At 49.5% G+C, this 12,028-nt stretch overlaps 1 long non-coding RNA gene across 2 annotated transcripts in view; it reads left to right on the top strand.

Moving 5' to 3' along the window:
• Nucleotides 1–12,028, top strand: part of LOC132212986 (uncharacterized) — a 64,255-nt gene that overhangs the window by 23,715 nt on the left and 28,512 nt on the right. The window contains exons 2-3 of one of the 2 annotated variants that reach the window (XR_009447879.1): nucleotides 2,455–2,479; nucleotides 4,589–4,767. This is a non-coding gene — a long non-coding RNA (uncharacterized LOC132212986). The remainder of the gene's footprint in view (nucleotides 1–2,454; nucleotides 2,480–4,588; nucleotides 4,768–12,028) is intronic. The other variant, XR_009447878.1, reaches the window with a different exon arrangement.

The raw sequence follows: 12,028 nt of genomic DNA, 5'->3' as shown, positions 1-12,028 counted from the left end.
AGGAAAGTGATGGCCAGTAAGAGATCATCCCGAGTGTGGAAAATCGGACCCTTCAGCCTCACAGAAAGAGGAAATTTATGTTTCGTTCCCAGTCCCGAGAAAAGAAAACCTTCCCTTTTCTTTCCTCTTTGTTGTTGTTGGCAAGACGCTGTACGACGGCAACTCGCCTGTAAGGCACGCTGGGCCAAATTCTCAAAGAACCTCTGTGCTTGGCCTGTTAGATTTTCGTGCAGAGCTGCAGTCTGGGCGGGTGGGGAAGGGGAGGGGAGGGGAGGTGGGTGCAGGTGGGCCCTTCGCAGTCACCACCTCACTTGGAATGTGATCATGTACTGACTGTGTGATATTCGGTTTTCCTAAAAGTAGAGCTCCTTATGGCGGCTGATCCCTGGCACAGTGCAGTCTTAAGTGAACAGCTCTGAGGACGACAAGGAACCCAAGCCTGTCTGCTGGGCAGTGGGAGGGAGAGGCCTGTTGTTTGAAACAAAACTCAGAGGAGCGCTCCAAACGACCCCGCGTCTGTGTGGAATGAATGGGTGATTCAGTTCTTGCAGGTCAAGGCGCAGCTCTTTCCCGGTACTTTTGTCGAGAGTAGACCTTCGCCAGGGAATGGTTGATGTCTCCGAGGCAGTGATTAGGCAATAGAGAGGCTTGTGGTTCCTGGTTCTTCTCAGAAAGACCTAGATCCCTTCTTTCTGATGTGATGACTCATGACTTTAAACCCCTGGATTTGGCTACTTGCCACCTGCATCTATTAGAATCGAGAAGGTTAGGCTGGGGTAGCAAATAGCCATGAAAACTTCAGTGGCTTCAAATAACAGCTGTTTACTTCCTGATTCTATTGTGTGTCCACGTGGGTCAGAAGGGGTGTCTGCGGCTTTAGACAGTGGGGGGACTCAGGATGGTTAGCTGCTCTGCACACCTGCGCCCACACGCACCACAGTGGGAAGGGAGTACGGCGAGGCTTGTCCTGGCTCTTAAGGCTTCTGCCCAGAAGTGACACCTGCCATTTCTCACATATCACCGGTCGAAACAGTCACATGACTATGCCTAATGCCAAAGTCATTGGGGACACTCTATCCTTCTGTGAGCCTGGAAGGAGGAGAGACACGTATTTAATAAACTGCCTATGACTACCTTGTTACTCATTAAACGCAACCACACGGGGAAGGGGTTTCTCTGTGCGCACAGTAACTTGCACCAGCAGCAGAACTTCTCTGGCCCAGACTTTCATGAGCATTGGTGAAAGTGTTGTCACATGTCTCCACAGCAGTCCCTGGGAAGTGAATGTTCTACATCCTGGGAACTTGGTGATACAGAGGTTCAAGGACTATTGATACTTTAAGTACTTCCAGTGACAATGATTATGATGAAAATAATAATGAAGGATAAAAACTCAACCACAGAAAAAAATACATCCCTTCAGCAGTTGCTTTAACTCCATTTTTTTGGCCTTTCTTTTGAAAGTACCTTTCAAGTCTTAATCAAACAATGACATCTTTGTGATCAAATTAATCAACATTTGGCAGATATGGAAATTAAGACTAAGAGATGATAGGTAGAGTAGACTTTTCACATCTCTAATACATAAGTTAAAGTGTTTAATTCATTTTTGAGCAATTGGACTGTAACCACCCTCACCACCTATCAACACCTATCACCACCACCACCATCACCATCACCACCACCACCATCACCAGCACCACCCTCACTATCATCATCACATCCAGCACCATCACCACCATCACTACCATCATCACCATCACCATCACCATCATCAACATCAACATCATCACCATCACCACTCTCACCACCACCACTACCACAACCACCACCACAACCACCATCACCACCACTACCACCACCATCATCATATCCACCATCACTACCATCACTACCACCACCATCACCACCACTGCCATCACCATCACCACCATCACCACTCTCACCACCACCACCACCACAACCACCATCACCAGCACCACCAGCACCACTCTCACCACCACCACAACCACCATCACCATCACCACCATCACCACTCTCACCACCACCACCACCATCATCACCACCACCATCATCACCACCACCACCATCACCACCACCACCACTATCATCACTGCCATCACCATTACCACCGCCACCATCACCAGCACCACCATCACCACCACCATCACCATCATCATCACATCCAGCACCATCACCACCATCACCACTCTGACCACTACGACTGCCACAACCACCATCACCATCACCACCACCACCACCACCATCACCACCATTACCACCATCACCACCACTACCCCCACCACCGTCACACTACTGTCACCACCACTGTCACTCTTACTACCATCACCACCATCACTACCACCATCACCATCCCCATCACTAGTACTTTCATTACTGCCACTATCATTATAAACACACACATGTGTGATCCATATACTATTTTATTTTCAGACCATCATGGAGACCAGAAAACGAGGTAAGATTTTTAGCAATTGTTTCTTTTTTTCTACATATTGCATAATCCAGGAATTAAGAAGGTCAGGGGAGAAAAGTGGCAACTTAGAAATGTCTTGGAGACTGGGTTTGCGCTAAACCATTCTTTCTCCTTCTTCAATTTTTTTCCATTTGAATTTTCTTCCTGTGGTACTCTCTCCTTTAAACTCGGAAGAGAACCAGAGATAAAAAAAAAAAAAAAGACGCACTCTATGACGTCATGACCTTCAGGTCCCAGAAAGGGTCTGTGTATTATGGCGGCATGCCCTTTAACTCGGCGTGCCCTTTTGAAGTGCCCAGGTGTGGCCAGGATTACCAAAGTTAGGGCAGTTTTTCCTGCCGAACTCTGCTCAGCCGCCATCAGGGGGAAGCGCGACGGACCAGTCCAAAATGAAGTGGCACCATGAGCCAGGGAATCAGAATAACTCGGCAGGTTGCAATCTGCAGGTCCCACCTCAGGAACCCATCTGTCTGCTCTGATCTGGGTGTGATGCGCTCGGCCTCTGGGAACAGTGTTTGGAGCAGGCGTCCTGAGGGGATTTTCAGTGCCTCCTGAGCTTAGAGATCAGGTTCTGCCCTGACCTCTGGCATGCACCTCGTCCAGGGCCTGTGTAGGTTTAACAAACCTTTGAAAGCCTCCAGGCATTTGTGTCTTTAAACCCCCTTGCTGGCTGAGGTAGTGGTGCAGAGCTAAAGCCCTAGAGCTTAATTCCCCCACCCCCAATATTAACAAAACAAGGATATTATTAAATTACCAATCCTGGCTCCAATTGAATATTTGCCAAGAATTCACTGCTTCCATCTCATATAATGTGTTTTATTTTTCTTTTGGGCATTTGTTTTCCGAGTCAGTTTACTTTTTCGTGGTTCCTTAATTACCGAATGGAATTCTCTCCATCTTTCATCCTTCATCATTAGGGGAAAAATACAAAATCATTTTCTGGCAAGAAATAAATATCTTAAAATGAAAGACAATATTTAGTGACCAAAAAAATCCCCCAAGAGTACCACATTTCTGATGAATCAGACTGGAAGCGATTAAGGGCTCATTGCATTAAAACAATGAGCACTCACATCCTGCCCTTCATTGTCATACGACAATCAAACCTTCTCTTTTAAGCAAGTTGGGGGCTGCTTCACAAATCCTTTAAGTGAGCCATAGATGAGTGCATTGGCATGGTTTGAGGAATAACATAGAAGAAATTAAAAATGTTTATTTTATTGAACTAATATTCCCTTCTGGAGATTAGAGTGGCAAATCCAGCCCACAACTCTAAGACAGATACAATTCAACAATTTAGTTTCTATTTATCCTAACTGTCAACTTGAACTTGAGTAGAAGTTTTAAGTTGCAACTTATAAAATGCTTATAAGCCTGTTCCTTCAATATAAGATGGGGTTGTCTCAGATTGTATTTTCAGATAAAAATATACTTAGTCTGATTTTATTTGAATTGTAGAATTTTTTATAGATTCAAAATTTGAAATTCCTGAGAATCCTTAGGTTGACCAAAATTTTGGTATGTTGTAGGGAATTATGATGCGAATATCAGATATTTTGATCATGCCAATTTGGAAAGCTCCTTACGCCGTATCTTAAATGTGTTTCATAAAAAAAACATTTATTTTTATTATTATTTTAGAAATTTATCTTTGTTGTTGAGATGTCCTCCATTTCCCCCCTTACCCTCTTCTACCCAGGTCCTGCCCCACCCCAGGCCTTCCCTGCACTATTGTCTGTACCCGTGGGTTATGCACAGATGCATACAAGTATAAGAAAACATTTTTAAAGGCATTATTTAGAAATCAGGGCTAGCTATTTTCATTTTAAGCAGCTACCTCTTAGCTATTTGAAGCAGTGCACTATTTTAGCTTGGTTGTGGCCAGTGTAATCCTAACTGTAGGACTCCATTTTCATTTGAGATTATAAAGGAAGGGCAGACACACTCCACAGACACCATGCTTTTCTCAGGAGGCGGGTAGTAGCGGCAGCAGTTCAGTTTCCATAGGTCGCTCCTATGTTCCAGGCGACAGATAAAGAATTTTCCGTCATTATTTCATGTGAAGACAGTTAACTGTTTTACATTTTACAGGCGAGGAAACTGACAACTCAAAGAAGATGCCTGACTTTCCCCAGGCCCTGTGGCACGCGGCAGAACTGGGGTGCTTCTGAGGCGGCAGGCTGGTCTCGCCCCTGGAGGTGATGGGTTTCTCTCACAGAAAACAGCGGCGAGGGTATTGAAAGATGGTCTTCAAGCTCCTGGGACAGAAGGTGATACATGCAAAATGCAAGGGCAGATTCTCTTCCTTTTCCACTTCACAGAAGTTCTCCTGCAGAGCAGCCCTGAGGTTGCAAGCCGCTGCTCCGTGGGCCCACGCTCAGCTCAGTTCCTAGGGCGCCTCTCACAGGGTTCCTTCCTCAAGATTACAAAGACTGGGAACCTAGCCCATTACTAATATTTTTAAAAAGTTATTCTGGCTCTTTCAGTGCCATATCAGTTTCAAAGATCGCTGTCAGGGTGGGAGCAACTGGAGCTGACATAGCCTCAGAGCGGAAACTGTTCTTCAGAGCTGAAAAGTCAGTGGAATATTCATAGAAATGTAATATGAGCACAGGATACCGAGTCAGTGTCAAAACTTTGTTCCAAACCATATTTGCTATTTCTAAAGCCGGCCGGCTCCTTGGGGACGGCTGGGCTGAGGGAAGAGGGCGGGGTGGAGCGGGTGGCAGCCAGCCTAGAGCCGGGCTGCGGGGCCGGTCTCCTCTCCCCAAGGGAGGCAGGGGTCTCTCTCCACAGGAATTAGGGTTCTGAGGATGGGGAGGGGGACGGGGTCCGGCCCTTTCCTCTCTAACAGGGCCATCTCCGGCTGACTGTGGAAACCTTTCCTTCATGTTGCCACACAGGTTTTGTGCCTGATTTTGAAATAGAAACTATGGTGGGATCGACATGAAAATCACTGTGCAGTGTTTTGCAAGCGCAGAAATGACACCATTTGCTTTTTCCTTGAAAGTCTCCTGCTCAGGATATAGCTGAAAATCCACGGCAGGACAGACCCTGAGGAGTAGCATCTTCAGATGCCAACATTATGTCTTCCAGGCAACCAAAGGGATCATCTGCAGATGACCCAGATTCGCTCATTTCCCCCCTGAGGAGCTCGACTCATTTGTAGTTAATCTAAGAACTAACATTTAGCAATGACTGCTTCAGGGCGGTGGGAGAGGTGGGTGCCTGTGGCTCAGCTGATTGGAACCCTGTGACCAGGAGGACTGGTTCACTCCCCGGGTCCCCTCCCACCTCCAGCCAGGCCTCCAGCCAACACTGGTCACAGGCGGCCTTCGCTTCCGGGAGGAGTGTTCCCATGGGAAAACCAACGGGACCCTGGAGTGCCACACTTCCACGCTTGCAAGTTAAGGGGAGGATCACCCAGCAAGAGTAGGAGGCCCACGCTTATCCAGGGGACAGACTCAGAGGGACACTTGGGGGCGGGGGTTGTGTTTTCACTAATCACTTATATGAGATGGATCATTTTGGGCCTTCCAATTACTGTCTGTAGTCATGCAACCCACGGGACTGACCCATTTCTCCCACAGCCAGGCCACTGCAGCCAATTGTCTCAAGTTGGCCAGAGACACAGTAGCTATGAGCTTCAAGAGCACGCGTGAACCTCACTCTGTGCGTTCCCTCCAGTGTCCACTCTCAGAAACCACTTTTTCAGATCCAGTCCCTCCCAGGCCAGGTCTCTCCAGAATGACCAGATGCATCGGTGCCCTCTGAGGCCCCTTTTGGGGTCAGGGGAGAGAATGTCTAAGAGCTCCCCTTACGCCCGGTGTGTTCACCGTTCACCCCCCGCCCCCGCCCTGGCTCTCTCCACTCACCAAGAACGCCTGCTCCATGGCAGAGGCCACCTCTTTTTATCCTTCAATTTTAAAAAAAGTTAATTACTGGATCCTTATCACTCAGAAGAATGCTTTGTGTATGGTAGGAGTTCACTAAATATTTGTTGGAAGAATGAGTGAGTGGATGAAAGAATCAAATGTAGAACTGATTCCACTGAGACAAAGGCATTTTTTCAAATGTTATCATTTTCTTATTTTTCCCTTTACAAAATTATACATGGTTATTGAAAATAATTTAGAAGATAGAGGTGAGCAGAAATTAAGAAAATAAAACCACCCATAGTGCCATCACTTGGACATAGCCTTTCTTGACATTTGGGGGTGTGTTATATTTATATCTATATGCATATCTATTGTGTATGACTTAGGGACTTAGACAATAAGTATTATTGTGTAATTGTTTTTTACTTATATCAGAAAGTTTTGAAATATAGTATAGATTCTTCACATTATTTTAAATTTTTTTTCAGAGCATTTTTATTGCATGACTTCAACTTAATCAGTCACATATTACAGTGTCCTTGCAGCTGAACTTTCTCCCTAGCTTTGTTGATCTCCTTGGGATAAATTCCTACAAGAGGAACTGCATGCTCCATGGTCTTCTGGTTCACTCCATGTTGGCAAGCTTTCGGTCAGAGCGGTGCCCCCATGCGTGCTCCTACCTGGAACGACCTAATGTACTGCCCCTCTCCTTGCTCAACAGGCCGTATTATCATTCTTTTAAATATTTGTTAATTCATAGGCAAAGAGTATATCAATGTTATTATGCTTTGTATTTTTTAAAATATGTTTTTTTTAAAAATTGATTTTTAGAGAGAGAGAGAGAAACGGAGAAGGAAGGAGATAGAAACATTGATTGGCTGCCTCCTGCCCACCCCCTACTGGGCATGTGCCCTGCCCTGGCATGGAGCAGCTGTTCTGTTGGTGCATGGGATGACGCTCAGTCCACTGAGCTGCACTGGCTGGGCGCATTCCTTTTATTAACAGTGAAACAGTGATTTTTCATGTGGTCATTTTAATGTTTTCTTTGCAAATTGCCTGTTAATATCTTTTAAGGCCCATATAGTTTGGGGACCAACATACTTCCCCTCTCTATTTCATAGGGCTGTTGTAAGAATTAGGTGAAGTAATCTATTTGTATATGTTTGAAACCTGCAAGGCAATACACAGGTGTGTTGAGGTAGTTTGTGACCTGGTAGGGTGAGAGCCAGTAGGAACAGGCACTTGCAGGCAGATGGGCTAAGTAAATGCTACCAAGCAAAGGCTTGGGTTAGCTTTAAAGAGGAGGGCTGGGGAGAGGCACCAGTAGAGAAAGAGAAATAGGCCTTGCCTGGAGATTTGTTGTTTTGAGAAAGTCACTGGAAATAGACAAGGTCAGAAATAATACAGGGGCTGTCGGGCTTGAAATTTGAGCCAATTAGAAGCAAGGAAGCAAGGGGGCAGGAGGAATGGGAAACCAGTCCACCCCGGTGGTCTGTGCTCTGGGGGTGGGGTGCAGGGAGAGGGGAAAAGGCCTCCCTGCAATGTCCCCAAACCAGCAGCTGAGAAGAGAAAACAGCAGCAGTGTCACTCCTCGGAGGACTCGCCTGAGTTCCAGGGCGACTGCGCAGGTGTGTTTACGACAGAAGGGAAGCTGGTGTCCTGCGCACAGGTGTGCTCCTCGGGCCAGGCTCACCTGGAAGTCCTGGAGTAACCATACCTGGAAAGGCAAGCAAGATACAGAGATGGGTGGTGATTAAATAAGATAAAATGCTGTCCGAAAGTTCCTCACTCGTGTAAAATTTTACACAACATAATTTTATATTCATGTGCATTCACATATGATTATAAATGAATACATTATGCATATATTACATTATATCTATAATAATAAAAGCATAATATGCAAATCGACCGAACGGCCAAACAGCGGAACGACCGTCTGGATGACCACGCTATGACACCCACTGGCGCCAGGCCAGCCAAGGTGGGTGCGATGCGCTTGGTCAGGGGCCCCGCCATCGCCCCATGACCGCCCCGCAAAGGGAGGCCCAGGCCACTGGCCAGCAGGGCAGTCAAGCAGGGGGCTCCATGATTGGCCCAAAGAGGGAGGCCCAGGCTACCCCACGGCAGTGCTGCGGCGGCTGGGCAGGACCTCCTCTGTGGGGGTGATCCATTGCAGAGCCCCGGCTGGGTGGCCAGGGCCTATTTCTTTGGGGCAATCCATCACGAAGTCCCTGCCGGAGGGGTGAGGCATACCTCTTGGGGTGATGGATTGTGGAGCCCCATAATCAATCGCCCCGCAGAGGGAGGCCCAGGCTACCTGGCCGGCAGCGCTGCGGCGGGTGGGCAGGGCCTCCCTCTGTGGGGCAATTGATCATGGGGCTCCCAGACTGTGAGAGGGCACAGGCCGGGCTGAGGAACACCCCCTGCCCCCACATGAATTTCATGCACCAGGCCTCTAGTCTATATATATAAAAGCCTAAGTGACCATTATGACCAAATGACCCGAACAACTGGAATGACCACTTGACCAGTCACTATGACACTCACTGACCACGAGGGGGCAGGCGCTCAATGCAGGAGCTGTCCCCTGGTGGTCAGTGCACTCCCACAGCTGGAGCGCCACTTAGTGGGAAGGCTCACAGCAGTGCTACCAAGTGAGCGGTGGGGGGCACTGGCGGGCGGTGGCAGGCGCAGCAGGGCTGGGGTGAGCAGGAGTGGCACAGTGCCTGGCCCCGGCTTGGGCTCCTCTCCAGCCGCCTGCTGTTTAATGCTACGTCCCTTGTACCTCACAAGCCTGCAGTTACAGTCTCTGGAGTAACCAGGATGAGCCTGATATCGCCGCTGGGCTCCTGGAACTCTGCCTAGGGCATGGAGATCAAACCTCATCCCTTACCAATTGCCCCAGAGCTACAGAGGAAGGCAGCAATATGACAGTGGCCACAAGGTGGTGACTGACAATGAGGGTAAAAGTCAAAGAGAGGTGAATCTGAAGGGTGAGGCTGTGGGCAACAGAGTACCCGGGTCCTCCAAGATCCCCAACTTTGAATTGTTCACCTCTGAATGTCTGTTACCTGGCTCCAGGCGGTGCAAAGCGTCCAGCATGGCCCAAGGTGTCCATTGGGGATCTCCGGGCCGGCAAGGTGCGACCCAGGCCGCAGAAGGGACATTGGGAAACATGTTTTCAGGAAGCTCCAGGGGGAGGACAGACTCTCCATGGGACTTCCCAGTGGCTCAGGGGAGTGTAAACTCCCTGGCCACGTGGGCTCCCGATTTCCTTTCAATGTGCATGAATCTGTGCACAGGGTCACTAGTAATTACATAAGTAACATGAATACAGGCATGGTAATGAGGTGGGACAGGGAGAAAGAATCATCTTTGCTTTTGTTCACATTTTTAAGTGTTTTGCTTGTTACAACTAGTACATGTTACTTCTCTAATTTGAAAATGATCCAATATTTAAGACCAACAATGATGTCCACCTGGTGCATGTAGCCTGCGATACCCAGGCTGCAGCGGGGGTGGGACGGCTCAGCCGCAGGCGCTGAAGTTCTGGGCTGTCACTGGGGCCCCAGCTCAGACAGAGGCCCCGGGAAGCTTGTGAGAGTCACTCATGGGCCCACAGGGCACCCGCCATCACCACCCACCGCACAGGTAGGATGGAAGTAGGGTGGAAAGCAGTGCCTCCGTGGCAGCAGGACCCTGGCAGCAGGCAGGATGTTTTCCAGGCCAGGAGTGCGCAAGCCTACTGGGGGGAGGCTGGGCTAATGCCAGAAAGCATTGGAGCTGGGGGTGCGGGCGGGGGAGGAAAAGTGAGAACTCCTCCTCCTGTTCAAGGGCTGCAGCAGAGCATCTGACTGGGCTTGTGTTCTCTCACAGCAGGTGAAGCAGGTGAAGCTATTAGGCAACATGGTTTGCGTGTCCTCCTCATGCCAGGCCTGTGCTGGGCTTGGGGACCAAGGAAAGGGACAGGATGAGCTGCCGCGGGAGCTTCACGGTGATGTGGCAGCGGAGGCAGTGGAAGGAGCCTGCCAGAGGCCCTGTGAGCCAAACCAGGAGGGAAGAGCCGGGACCATCGGTGAACACCAGGCCCTGGATGGAGACCCCGCGGACTCCAGCTCGGACTCTCCCAGGAGCGCGCAGAACCGTGCGGTGGGGAGCTGGTCAGGACAAGGTCTGAGAGGCCAGCAGGCATGGGGCATGCCAGGCCTCAGCGTGGTGCATGCTTAGGAGTTCGCTGTTGCCCTAGGTATGGAGGCCAGTACGTGTGCTCAGACCAACATCAGGCGGCAGAGGCTGAGCCTGAGCTCAGCGGGTGTCAGGGTTTGTTGAGTGAGTGCAAAGTCTGTTTTAAAAGGCGATGTTCCATGCTCAGAACACATCTTACTTGATTTTTAAACTTTGGTTTTGACTTCCATCACACAAAACATCCTTCATGTAGTGTAATTTTCTCCGAAAGACCGTGTTACAATGATGAGAACACAGTCCCAAGTCTGGCGCTGAGCACCGTGCCTGGAGTCACAGCAAAGGTTAATGAGACGCCCTGCTGCAGGGGTCGCGGGAAGCGCTGTTACACAGGGTCACATCCTACCTTTGGCATCACCCAGCACGCCAGGCTGAGCTGGCAGCACCCCGCTGTCTCCCTGCTGCGGATGGCGGAGAAGTGGGAAGACCTGGAGGCTCCGCCAGCAGTCCCAGGAGCAGGGCCTCTGTCCCGGTGAGCTGTGAGCCCAGGGCCGACGGTGGCCGCCGTGGCACAGGGAGCCACATGGTTCCGGGGCCTCAGGGGTTCCTGCTGCTGGCGTCGTGGAACAGGAAGGAGCCCCTGGCCAGGGTCTGCGCCCCAGGGAGATAGGGAACAGCCCACAGATCTCACTCTATGGCCCTGAATCCCACACCTGATGAGGCTCCCAAGTCTTGAGGAGCCTGAGGTGGTCAGTGGAAGGTCCCTTGTTCTCCTCCCATTCCAGTTAATGACGTGGAGCTGTGAGGATTTTTCAGGTGTCACCTCAACGTAGATGACATTTGGGTCCTTTGTCATCCTGGATCCCTTGTCTGTTCTCCTCCTCTTACTTGAACTTGCGTCCAATGAGCCTGCTGCGGTCACTAGAATCACCTTTGTTGTCTGGTTCAGAGAGCCGTGTTAGCATTTGGGACACACCTGTGGCATTCAGACTCGTTTCTGTAGATCTGCGTTTCCTCTCAGAATCCCACAGGCAGTTCTTGGGGCAAAACCATTCCTTTGCAACTTAATTATCAGCATGTGGAATACAGTATTCCCTGTCTGAGCTGGAATGGAAGGAACCCATCATCTTTGAGTCCTAGCTCTTCAGAAAAATGGCAGCTGCCGCAGATGTGAACTGGACACTTGAAATTGGCAAACAGCTGGGAGTTAGTGTGAGGGAGAGAAATGGACATGGGCTTGGCGCTGGGTACAGGTGGGTTCCGGATCAGCTCTGCACTTACTGATGTGGGACTTCGGAATAGACACTTTTCGTGATCACTCTGAGGCCTGTATCTCCATCTTTAAAATGGGGTGGTGCAGAGGCAGGCTCATGGAGTGTTGGTGACGATTCACAGAGGGGACCTGAAATGTCCGGCACATGAGGGACACACAAGAAACATTAGTTTCTATGCCCCTCTACAGTCAATA

This window comes from Myotis daubentonii, chromosome 12, assembly GCF_963259705.1.
Source record: "Myotis daubentonii chromosome 12, mMyoDau2.1, whole genome shotgun sequence".
Lineage (NCBI taxonomy): Eukaryota > Metazoa > Chordata > Mammalia > Chiroptera > Vespertilionidae > Myotis > Myotis daubentonii.
Note: the sequence above shows the minus strand (reverse complement) of the source record. Positions and strands in the feature narration are given on the sequence as shown.